Source organism: Kogia breviceps, chromosome 14 (genome assembly GCF_026419965.1).
Source record: "Kogia breviceps isolate mKogBre1 chromosome 14, mKogBre1 haplotype 1, whole genome shotgun sequence".
NCBI lineage: Eukaryota > Metazoa > Chordata > Mammalia > Artiodactyla > Physeteridae > Kogia > Kogia breviceps.
This window is the reverse complement of record NC_081323.1, coordinates 37464496-37477631: the sequence shown is the minus strand read 5'-3', so window position 1 is coordinate 37477631 and position 13136 is coordinate 37464496. Positions and strand designations below refer to the sequence as shown.

Here is a 13136-nt window from a genome sequence, read left to right as displayed (position 1 = left end):
TAAACTTTTTCCTTCTGTATCTCAGGACTTCCCTCAGAAGCTACGATTCTCACTTGGCCATCAGTGTCTTGCCCAGGATCCCACTTCCAAGACAGTAAATGAAGGGCACACGTGTCATAGCTTCCCCCTCCTTGTCCATGACAGACATTGATAATCAAGCCTGGATCTCATGCCGGCTTAGCCAAAGCTCAAATGCTGCCTCAGAATCCTTCTTAACAAGCTATCTAAGAAGCCACTTGCTACTACCAATCAAATGTAATGAACAGCTGAAATTAAATCCATTTGCCATTCCTGTTGCAATGCAGTCTAAAATGCAACTACAAGCAGAGCTTAGAATTAAAAATAGGGAGCTCTTTGAAATATAAAGTTGATAATAGTAGCTGGGCTACTTTAGTTCTGTTGTGCTGGTCACTTGATCTTTTACATCTTCATTTCCTCATTGTTCTAATGAGAGAGTCAGATTCCAGTCTCTCACAAAATCAGTTTTGATTCTGGCCTTTACATCCCTTTTCTAACTCCAAACATCTTCCAAAATAGTTTTTGATTTTTCCTCTTACCCACCTGAATTGCCACCCCTACTTCTTTCTCTCCATCCATTTAAGCTGTGCTTTGATTCCTTCAATTTCCATGTTTCCCACAAGGCTATTTCTTGGCTACTCCAGTAAATAGGGACCTCACCTTCCACTTACTGACTTTAACATTAATTGTCCATGGATGGATACAATTGGCATCATGTGTTCTGGTGAACTAGACTGCAAGCTCCCTGGGGGAACAGGCCCTGGGACTACATTTCTTTCAATTTCTGTGAATTGCACAGAGTTTTATATGCTCAATGATAAAAACCTGAGTTTATACTGTTTTATAATTTTCAAAGAACTTTTTGTTTGTTCTAAATTGTTCTACTCAATTTCTCTGGAAATTTTAACATTAGAAATGTTGGTTAATACTAAAATTTGGGAAAATAACTAAAACTTGTCTCCCATGTTATCCTTTAAAAGCATTTCTTTTTCTCCATAAAGACTATATTCTAGCTCATTATACCATTAGTATAAACTGGGAAAAAAGAAAAGGTTATAAAAACAAAGTCTCAAATAATAAACTCAGGATCACTTCTTAAGACTCAACTTTAACATGCATTGTTCTATGGCTGATTTTAAGTACTTCTTTTAGTTATTTTATTTAATATTATTATATGTACTTAAATACATTTATAATTGATATATAAGTGACTGATATAAAATATAGTAATATAAATATTATAATTAGTTTATAATATAAACATTTAATAATTTGAATATAGATATTTTATGCTTGATAGTCAGATTTTATAATATTTAATGTTTTGTATAATAATTAATTATTATTTATACCATGTTTATTTTGCAAAACAAAATTTTTGAGATAGATTTTCTAGAATATAGGTGAAGTAATGGGATGTACTATTAAAAAGGCTTTATTATTTTTCCTCCCCACCCAACTCTACCCCACATGTTTCTGTTCATTTCTATTCTGATGCAAAACATTTTGCTTTGCTTTGCTCTTTCCAATTCTGGCTTTCGCTGTGTGGGCCTCTCCAGTTAGGGCTTCAGGCCTACATCACAGGGTATAAAGAAAGTAGGAAGGATTAAGACACAGTTGGATTATATGATGAGGAATCTGACTGTAAAAGAAATTCCATTATCACCACCCGGGGAAGTTGAACTTCTTTCCTCACATCAAAGGGTGGAGAGAGGGAGGGAAAAAAAGTCTGCAAACTGGATTTCCTTTCATTTCCACTTCAATTCACTGCACTTGAGTGTTCAGTACATTCCATCCTCTCAGACCCTGAAAGAACTTGAATTTGACTTTAACACATTGGGAATTTCAGCTCAAGCAGATCTGACGGGAGAAGACAGAACGCCTGAACAGATGCAGCTTGTACAGAGATGATTTTTTTTTAAACCAAAAGTTGCTGATTTTTTTTCTTCTATAAAAACCTTTTCCCTGATAAGTTTTAAAGTGTGAAAATTTTGACATTTTTCTTTGCACATCACAGGTTAACTGTGTTTATTTAATGTGTGTGTTTGTGTGTGTAACATAATCATCCTATGGTGGACTGAGAAGGCACTATTCAGATTCTGTAAAAACCCTTGGGCTGTTGCCATATTTTTGAAACTTCGAGCTTCACTGAGCTTACTGGGGGCCTGGTTTCCCTAATGTGTGAATTGCTACAGAAATTAAAATGTGGCCAATCCTGGAATCTCCACTGACAAGCTGATGAGATCCATGTCCCCGGAGCTCCTCTCAACTCTCACTGATACTGTCAGAGATATCACTACATCTGCTCCAAATTGCTACCTGAGGAGAAGAGTAGGACTTTAGAGGCATCTGAAAAACACTGTGAAAGAGAAGTGAGGATTCCTGAGGGAAACAAAGAGGAATTTCACATGGCTGAGTGTGAACTGAACTGGTGGGAAATGCATAAATGTCCTCATGTCTGTATCTACACGGAAAGAGATCTGAGAATAGACACAGTTATAGAGACAGTGAAGGGAAATGTGTGGAATGACTACTCGCCCTATTTGTTTCTATAACCACACGACAAAACATTCGATTTATGTTGGTTGATTGACTAACATTAATTGACCAATATCGACCCTCAATGTTCCTGAGACAGCAAAACCAAGAGAAAAAAAATCCACATTTTCTGCAACCAAGCTCTTCTATTCTCCTCAATGACCATGTTCCCTCCTTTCTCTAGAGCTGTAGCCCTCGGAGTACAGTCACTAGACCAGTTGTATCATCGTCATTTGGGAACCTGTTAGAGATGCAAATTCTAGGGCCACATCCCAGACCCTCTGAGGTGAATCAGAAACTCTGGTTTGGGCCTCAGTGATGTGTGTCTTCACAAGCTGACAGTTTGTTCCCAATGTACATGAAAGTTTGAAAACCTCATGTCTAGTGTAGAGCATCATCAGTCTCTTGATCTCAACTGATTTATTCTCATCAGCATGCAATATGATCTAGTACCTGCTACATTTTAAAAAATTCTCTCTTGTCTTCATAACTTCCAGCTATCTTCCCTCTCTCTCTACTCTCGCAGTATTATTTCTTTTAAAATTTTGTCTATAGAGTAAGATGACAACCTAGGAAGCCCCAGACCTTGTTCTCCCACAGAGGTGCTGACTTAACAACAGTCCAAAAGCCTTTATGAGAACGTGAGAAACCAGTTAAGAAGTTGCAGCACCTGAGGCATGCTCAAAGCCAAGAACATTGAAACAGGGTTAGAAAACCCATTACCTATCACCCAGGTAGAGCCTCCCCCAAGCCAGCACAACTCAGAACAATTAGGAGTAAAGCCAATTCATGGCTTCTCAATTGGCGGGGGAGGTGGAGAGTGGAAGGAGAGGAGTGAAATGTATGTCCAACATTCTGGCTTTTCAGGGGGCTGCCTAAGTGACTGATTCCCATCTTGTCTGACACTGAGCATGGATGGAGACCTTGGGAACTGTTGAGAAAAAAAGAGAGCCCCTTGGCTTGCTGCAAAACCAGGGAAGCTGTAGTACTGAAGACAGGCACCAGAGGGAGAAAGAAATTACAAGCTGTAAAAAAGAAACACAAGACACATTATCATTTCTTTTTTTACCTCTTTATTGGAGTATAATTGCTTTAAAATGTTGTGTTAGTTTCTGCTGTATAACAAAATGAATCAGCTATATGTATACATAACACACATTATAATTAAAATGTCAAAAGTTAAAGACAAAGGAGAGAATCTTAAAAGCGACAAGAGAAAAATAACTTGTTATATACAAGGAAATCCTCATAAGACTATTATCAGATTTTTCAGCAGAAACCTTGCAGGCCAGGACAGAGTGGCATGATATAGTCAATGTTGAAAGAAAACACTTCCAACCAAGGATACTCTACCTGGGAAAGTGATCATTCAGAACTGAAGGAGAGAGAAAGAGTTTTCCAGATTAGCAAAAGCTAAAGGAGTTCCTCACCACTAAGTCTTACAAGAAATGTTATAGAGATTTCTTTAAGCTGAGAAGAAAGAGCACTAATTACTAACAAGAACACTTGTGAAAGTATAAGTCTTACTCGAAAGGTAAATATATAGTAAAGGTAGTGGATTAGTTATTTACATAGCAAATATGAAGGCAAAAAGTAGTAAAAAATGACTGTAGCTATAATAATTAAAGGTTATACAGGATAAAAAGGAGTAAATTGTGACATCAAAAACATAAAATGTGCGGGAGAGTAAAAATGTTAAGATTTAGAATGGAATCAATCTTAAGTTGTTATGAACTTAAAACAGATGATTATAGACATAAGTTGTTATATGTAAGCCTCATAGTAACCACAAAGCAAAAACCTATAGTAAATACACAAAAGATAAAGAGACAGGAATATAAATATATCACAAAAGAAAGTAACCAAACCACAAGTGAAGACAGCAATCTTGAGAAAGAAGAACAAAGCTGGAGGCATCATGCTCCCTGATTTCAAACTATATTACAAAGCTCTAGTAATTAAAACAGCATGTATGTTACTGGCATAAAAACAAACACATAAATCAATGGAACAAAATAGAGAACAAAGAAATAAACCCACAACTTACAACAAAGGAGCCAAAAATATGCAATTGGCAAAGGGCAGTCTCTTCAATAAATGATGTTGGGCAAATTGGACAGCCATATGCAAAAGAATAAAAGTAGACCACTATCTTAAACCATACACAAAAATTAACTCAAAATGAATTGAAGACTTGAACTTGAGACCTGAAACCATAAAACTCCTAAAAGAAAACTTAGGCAGTAAGCTCCTTGACATAGATCTTGGTGATGATTTTTTGAATAACAGAAAAAGCAAAAACAAAAATAAACACTGTATCAACTCAAGGTAAAAAGCTTCTGAACAGCAAAGGAAACCACCAACAAAACGAAAAGGCAAACTAGTGAATGAGAGAAAATTTTGCAAATCATATATCTGATAAGGAGTTAATATCCAAAATGTATAAAGAACTCATACAACTTGAGAGCAAACAATCCAATTAAAAAATGGGCAAAATATCTGAATACACAATTTCCCAAAGAAGACATATAGATGGCCTACAAGTACATGAGAAGATGCTCAATATAATTAATCATCAGGGAAATGCAAATCAAAGCCACAATGAAATATCATCTCACACCTGTTAGAGTGTCTATTATCAAAAAGACAAGAAATAACAAGTGCTGCAAGAATGTAGAGAAAAGGGAACCCTTCTGCACTGTTGGTGGGAATGTAAATTGGTGCAGCCACTGTGGAAAACAGCATGTAGATTCCTCAAAAAATTAAAAGTAGAACTACTATATGATCCAGCAATTCCACCTCTGGTTATTTATCTAAAGAAAATGAAAACAGTAATTAAAAAAGGATATATGCACCCTTGTGTTCGTTGTAGCATTATTTACAATTTCCAAGATATGGAAACTACCTAAGAGTCTATCAAAGGATGAATGGATAAAGAAATTATGTATATATTCAATGCAATATTATTTGGCCATAAGACAGAATGAAATCTTGCCTTTGCAACAACGTGGATGACCCTTGAGGGCATTATGCTAAGTGAAATAAGTCAGAGAAAGACAAATACCACATGATGTCTCTTACATCTGGAATCTAAACACACACACACAAAACAAACAAACAAACGAAGCACATAGATACAGAGAACTGATTGGTGGTAGCCAGAGGCAGGAGACTGAAGGTGGAAAAAATGGGTACGCTGTTTTGTTTGTTTTAGTAAAATAAAGAGAAACCAGCAAGCCAAGCCTCTCTAGTTGGAAAATTATACTCACGAGCCTGGGGAAGATGATGTATCGTTAGAAAAGATTTTGGAGATACCCAGAATCTCTAGCTGGGTTAATTAGTGAAGAAGGTCTTTTCCTGTGCAAAGTCAGTCCATAAAGACTGGAAGAAGTGGTTGTTTTTTTCAAATATACAAGTCACAGCAAAACATAACAAGACATAAGGAGAAACAGGGAAACATGGCCCAATCAAAGGAAAAAAATAAATCTCCAGAAACTGATCCTGAAGAAATGGAAATGCAAGATGAAAGAGTTCTAGAGCTCTATTACACAACAATGTGCATATAGTTAAGACTACTGTACTGTACAGGTAAAAATGCTTAAGATGGCAAATTTTGTTACATATTTTTTACCACAATAAAAATTTTTAAATCAAATGTTATCTATAGTCCTAGGGAGGGTGACACCTCCAGGCATCATTTTGTCACCAACACTACACTGAAACAGATCTTTCCAATGTTGAGGATGATTTCTGTTGCCAATTCCAGTGGTCACCATTTGGGCCACATCTTACTTGATGTCTCAGTAGCTCTCAAGACAGTTCAACCTCCTTCCTTCTTGAAACTCTCTCATTTTTTTGATTCATTAAAACAGGATCCTGCTTTCTCTTTTGCTGCCTGAGATGCAAATGTTGAGATAATCTGACCCAGCAAAAATATGGATGTCATTCTTGATTTCACTCCTTTCTGCCACATCCAGTTGGTTCTACCTTCAAAATATATCACAGTTCATCCAGTTCTTTCTGTCTTCCATGCCACGACTCTAGTCCAAGCCCCCATGGCCCCTTGCCTCCTAACAGGTCTGTTGGGTTCTACTCTCTACCCCCACTGCTCATCCTCTCACAGCAAAGCCAACTTTGAAAACTCACATTTCACGTGGCCACTTCCTTACTGAAGCTCTTCATGATGTCACAATGCACTTGGAGTACACTCCAAAATCCTCAGCATTGCATGACTGATCACCCTCTCTCCCTTCTGACCTGTTTTCCTTCCACTCTGCTCTTTACTCTAAATGTCTAAATGTTTACATGACTCGTCTTGCAGGTCTTCAAACTCACCATGTTTATTCCCACCCCAGGCATTTTCATTGGCTGTTCTTGTTGCCTGGACTGTTCTGCATCAAGATGTTCCTGGCCCTTCTTTGTAGGTCTGTCCCAGGTCAAATGCCACTCTCTCTGGTACATTTTTTCCTGACAACACAGTGACTCTCCATCATGTGACCCTATTTTATATTCTTCCTGGCAATTGGCATTATATGACATTATATCAGTTACTTCTATTTTATTACCTGTTGACTATGTTCACATACAGACTCCAGAATAGGAATTCAATGAGAACAGGGAACTCATCTGTCATATTCCCTAATATGCCCTGGGTCCTAAAACACTGCTATTGTAGAAAATCAAAAAATTTAAAACCTATGGATAAAATAAATGACAGGGTGCATCTTCCAGTCTCTGATGCTCACCTGCTTTAACTTACACTGGGCCTTTGCATATGCTGTTGCTGCAGATGTGAATGGCCCTTCCTGCCTCTTTTACCTGGTTTTATCTTTTTCTGGCCTTTGGATTTCAGTGGGGCACAAGTACTGCTTCTTCTGGGAAGTGCTCCCTGATTTTGTCAAATCCCCTTCATGGAAACCAACTTCTCTTTCATAGCATTCATCACAGTTGCTGTTTTTCCTTGTTTACATGATTATATTTGATTCATGCCTATTTTACCAAAGGAAGAAACTGTACATTTTGTTATACATCTTAACGCCAGTTTAATGTATATAAGTGCTCAATAGATGTTTACTGAAAACTACCTCTAGTGGCTTTTTGTAGCATGAATATGCATGCTGGTTTTTCACGACGGCCTGGTGATTGACTGTTGTCCTGGTGTAAGTGTAAATAAAGGGTCCCAATTCAGATGATCAATTATGTGGTCACTCCAGTTGTATGACACTGGAAGTGTCACTAAAAATATATCTGGATAAAAAAATCTCATTAAATCACTTTAAAATGATTGGCTTTTAAAGAGTACCTACACATATATCAATGTTTTTCAAACTGTAGATCACCACCTAATAGTGGGCCATGACTGCCAATTTTTTTATGAATTAGGATAGACTAGAAAAAAATAGAAATTATTCACCTTGAACCACAAGTGGATAAATAAGCATTACTTGGGAATACTTTCTTTTTTAGTATATAGCACTCTATGTGCAGGTCACAAAGTTAAGTGCTTAGCTTTATGCTATGGGTTGTGTTGGTGCTATGGGCCCCCACCCAGACCCCACTGGTCAGGCTGGTGGACTATCTCCCAGCTGCTTTGAATGTTGGCTGCAGAGAGTTTGCAGGATGTTTGCCCTCTAGAGAGACCCCTAGAAATGCCCAGGGGCAGATGATGACTGACAAATATGTAGGTAGAAAAGACCAGCCCCTGACCTCCAGGGAAGCAACTAGGTGGTACACTTTATGTTCCAGAACTTTCTAGTGAGACCAAGCTAAAGCCAGATTCCATCAGAGTATACATCCATGCCTGACTTCCCTGTCCATCCTGCTTCTTTTGCTCCCGTACAGGTTCCTCCTGAGAACCCTCCACCATTACATCACCTATAACAAAATCCCTAGCTCAGGTTCTGTTTATAAGGACCCAACCTAAGACAGCTGTCATTTAAAAAGCATGAAAAATGGTAATATAAATATATTGCCTTAAATTACAATAATTTATGTTTCCAGGAGTTCTTTTTATCTTTCAGCATTTTCTCTAAGAAAGGTGCAAAATCTGACACAGAAATCCTGTACAAGTGAAACGTTGAATTGGTTTTTGAACTGCGACTCAGGAAAGCAAGTGTGCCAACCATCTGCTGGTGTGTGGGAGATGGTCTTCCCCAAACTGTGTCAGTCCAGACATAGATTCACATAAGACTCCAGAGCTACAAAGCGCTAAGGGAAATGGGATGGAAGGAGTAGCCTCATTTCCCTCTGTAAACTAAGGCAGGTAAATGTGGTCGAATGCCAAGGCTGCTTTAGAAAATGCCACTTTGAAGCCAGCTGTGCTTTTTCTTTGAAGCGTCCTTTCACTTTATCCCCAGACAGGGGATGATGCAGGGAGTCAGAGCAGATACCCACGCTCCCAAAGTCATCAGAGCCACTCCACAGCCACCGTCCAGAGCTTCCTGGGCTCCTGCAGGATACCTACCCCTGTCACCTCAACCTGCTCATTGTTCGACAAATGTGAAAGCTTCTGTGAGGACGCCTCTCTGCTGTGGTTCATGGAACAGTGTCCAGAATAGAGAAGATATATGCCAGGCTCTGAACAAGAAGAACAAATGGCTGATTTCTGTACTGGTCAAATACAGACCCTGGGAAACATAAAGCATGGTAACAAACACACCTTAGCTAAACATTTAGGGTCTTTTGTTTGGAGGGTTATTTATTTATTTACGGAGAACTCACTGTTAGGAGGCATTTTGGACTGTTTTGTTTTGTTTTTAACAATACTACCACACAGAAATCACCTGAATTTGTTCAAGGTTTTGTAGATAAAAGGGAGAGGAAAGAGCAAGGGAGTGGGAAGAGATTGTGGCAAAACCTAAAACAGAATTCCCAGAAACTCACAAAATCACCCCCAAGTAACCAAAGAGTAATTAACCTGAAATTCTGTACAGAACAAAGACCTCTTTCTCCCACAGTATCCCTTGCTAATTGGAAACTAGTTATCAGGATTTGTTAAATAAATTCTGGTTCATTTAAGTAATGGAAAGTGACACGGCCATTTATGGAAAAGGAGACATTATATTTTTTGATATAAAATGTTCTCCAAGATAAAGTGTTTAATGAAAAAAAAAAAAAGAAGATCCAAAACAATGTGCAAAATATTGGGGCAAAACAATTAAGATTCACTTTATATATGTGCGTGTGTATAAATATGTATATGTATAGGTGTGTAAAATAATATAAAATGTATAACATAATGTTGAATATATACAAACACATATACGTGTATATTTGGAAGGAGATTGGGAAAAGGAGGTGCAAGATAGACTCTTTTCCCTGCTTACCCTTTCGCTTAGGAGTTTTTTTTTCGACGTGCATCTAAACCTATTCAAGAACATTTCAAAAGACTACAGCCCGCAAACCAAAACAGGTGATAACGTGCTAAACAATACAGTTTTTGTTGTGAAGAGTCGGTAGTTGAGCACTGATACTCATATTTGCTAAGTCAAACTCTTATCATGTAGACATTATTCGTTGAAACTCCCAAAGATGCTTTGAAAATACTGTGGTGATTGTGGCTTCCTGGGGTACCGTGCTGTGCTCTTAAGCCATAATTGCTATGTCCCAGCACTGTAGTCTTACTGAGGCATCTTAGTTTACTGATTTCATATTTGAACACTTAGGGAAAATGTATGCAGTGGGAGAGAGCAGACTTCCCCCTCCCAATGTAGTTCCCAAGGCTGCCTTGGAGAGACACCATCAAGAATGATGGGTCAAAGTGACTGCTGACTCACACGAGGAAAAGACCATGGAACTTTTTAGAGTATTTAGCCCCTTGTAAGAAAGAGGGATTCCAAGGTAGACAAAGGATTCAAAGTTGAGATTAATTCTTTAGGCACCTGTATTAGGGAGCAGCATCCTTCATCTTCTGAAAAATATTAGGAATGAAAACCAGAATCTCTAAAATGTTTACTTTAGAAGCAAAGTGTAGCATCCACCTAGTAATTCTCAAGGATGTAGCAGCTAACAGCTAAAAATATCTTCCAGGGGAGGGCTGTGCAGATGGGGCATTGAGAGCAGGGGGCGGGGGCACAGAGAACCCAGAAGAGCAGCCATCTGAGCAGATTTCACAGGATTAATAGGGAGTTTGTTGGCTTTAAAAATAGAACCTCATTTCTGACGGGTGGGTGCCCTGCTCCAGAGCCCTAGAAGGAGCCTGCTGAGAGGGATGATTAAAATGAAAGATTGTGCAGCTTTAAGGAAATGTTGGCATAAAGAAATGGCAGCGATTACTGATGCTCCAGCCACCATCTAAAAGGTTTCTGCAAATTGCTTTCCTTGGATGAAATACCAAATATCTGTTCCCAAATGTTATGAAGCAAAATAAATCACATTCCATTGACACATGCAATATGTCATATCAGAGACCCTGAATCCAAACAAAGCAAAACTGCTGTTACCTCAGTGCTATTACATTTCTTTCTCTTGCTTTTGTATTAAGGCTGCAAGATGAAAACTTGTCCCTTGTAAACAAAAAAAAGTTATCTCTGCCTCCTCGCTGCTTGAAATGAGAAATCAAATCAGCCACTGACAAATTTTTAGAGTTCAAGAGGAACTCAGGAATCATGTACTCTGATCCTTGGCCTTGATAAATGACGAAGGTGCAGCCCAGAAAGGGTACATCACTTTTGCAAGGTCACATTGCTGGGGGTCCACACAGGCAGAACACAGGGAACCTCGATCCCTCAGCTAGCTATCAGTAACTAGCCCTTCTGCTAGTAGGGTGTACTCAAGTGCTCAAGGTAGGATTCCTTTGCGAGACCTTGCATTTTCACTAGAATCAAAGTTTTAAGAGAAAGGTGATTTCTCAAGCAGTAACCAGTACATGAAGAAGGCATGTTTTGAGGTATGCAAAGAAAGAAATATCTTGCCCCACAAAATAATTCAGTATTAAAGTTATATGGACTATGGGACTATTTATTGCATTTCACAAATGTAAATACTGAGGCACAGTGCCACTAACCGTATTCATCCACGTATAGAAGCTGCTATTGGATCACCTTGGCCAGCAGGTGCCCCCACCTCCCAGCTACTGTGAGTGTTGGCTTCTGAGAACTCCCCGCTCCAGAGGATTTACCTGCTGTCCTGGAAATGCCTGAGGGAATTACCAATGACTAGTTGATATGGGGGTTCAAAAGGCCATTCCCCCGTGCCTCAACTCAGTGGTTTAATTCACGTTCCAGAGCTCCCAATGAGATCAAGCTGAGGCCAAGCTCCAGCTGTGACTACATGGTCGTTCAGCTCCTTCCCCTGTGCCATTCTGCTTCCCTTACCTCCCTATAGGTTGTCCCGAGAGCCTGCCTTCAGTAAATCAAGTGCTTCCCGGGACTTTGACCTAAAAGTGCATGTGCATGTGCAGGAGAGATAATAAGTGTCAGATAGCAACTTGTAATATCCTATGTCTTCTTCAACCATCTCCACTATGGTCTCCATGCAAATGTGTATTTGAGACAGAGAGTTCTGCTGGAAGCAGATGCCTGTGCTCTTCTTGTCTGGTACTATGGAAGGTTTCCCAATTTTTCTGTTTAGTCATATGCTTTCTGACTTGTCCGTCAAATTATGCAATGCCCTTTCTTTACACTTTTCCTAAAATCAAGTAAACAAAAACCAGATTTCTGGTGTGGTCATGATTGATGGAGCAAGGAAACAGATCTGAAGGTACAAATGTGAATTTTAAGTCACTAACCTTTAATAGAAGCTTGGGTGGTTCTCTGGCCTTCTGTTTTCAGTTTTCCTGATGTGTGGGAAGGAGCACGATACAAGGTGCTGAGACAGTGATCAGCATGGCAGATTGAGGCTCTTCGGCAGATGTACAGAGTGATGAAAAGCTTGTGGCTTCTCTTGCTTAAGATTCTTTGGCTGACAGCAACAGAAAATGACTCTGCCCTGCTTAAGCAAAGGGGGTTTTTAATTGATAAGGTAGGGAGTGCGCAAAGGATTGGATGACAGATGCAGCAAGAACACAGAGCAGAGGATGCTGCCTGGCCTGGTGTGGGTGCGCCGCAGAATACTTTTTCCATCTGCTATCAAGATTCAGGGTTCTGGGAGAGAGTATAGCTGGCCAAACTGAGGTCATGGTCCCACTGCTTAACTGTGCTGGGTCATTGAGAGTGATCTTGGGAAAGGGTTGTCTGACCTTAGATGCACATTAAAATCACATGTGCAGAGCTTATAAAAATCTGATACTTAGGTCATGCCACAGACCAATTACATCAGAATATCTGGAGGCGGGAACAAGGCGTTTGATATTTTTTAAACTCCCCAAGAGATTTATTTCATTGTGTAGCCAAGATTGTAAAACACCAATTTAGAGGAAAACAGGTAAATTAACCTTCAACGAGTTAATATATACTATACTTTATCTGTCAAGCCTAGGAGAAATGGTTACCAGAGAGGTAGTAAAAAGATTGCAACATCTTTTAAGGGCAAGAAAAAAAAGAAGGGGAGGAGAATGGAAGTAGGTTTGTAAAATCTCATTTTATTGGAATGGAGTAAAGTAGAAAGAAAACAGTGATATTTCTTCCCAAGAGGGAGAGGGA

At 39.0% G+C, this 13136-nt stretch overlaps 1 long non-coding RNA gene across 1 annotated transcript in view; it reads right to left on the bottom strand.

The window, feature by feature from the left end:
* Positions 1–12478, bottom strand: part of LOC136792470 (uncharacterized) — a 45539-nt gene extending 33061 nt beyond the window's left edge. Inside the window, exon 1 of the long non-coding RNA XR_010836300.1 lies at positions 12284–12478. This is a non-coding gene — a long non-coding RNA (uncharacterized lncRNA). The remainder of the gene's footprint in view (positions 1–12283) is intronic.
* Positions 12479–13136: the final 658 nt, after the last annotated feature.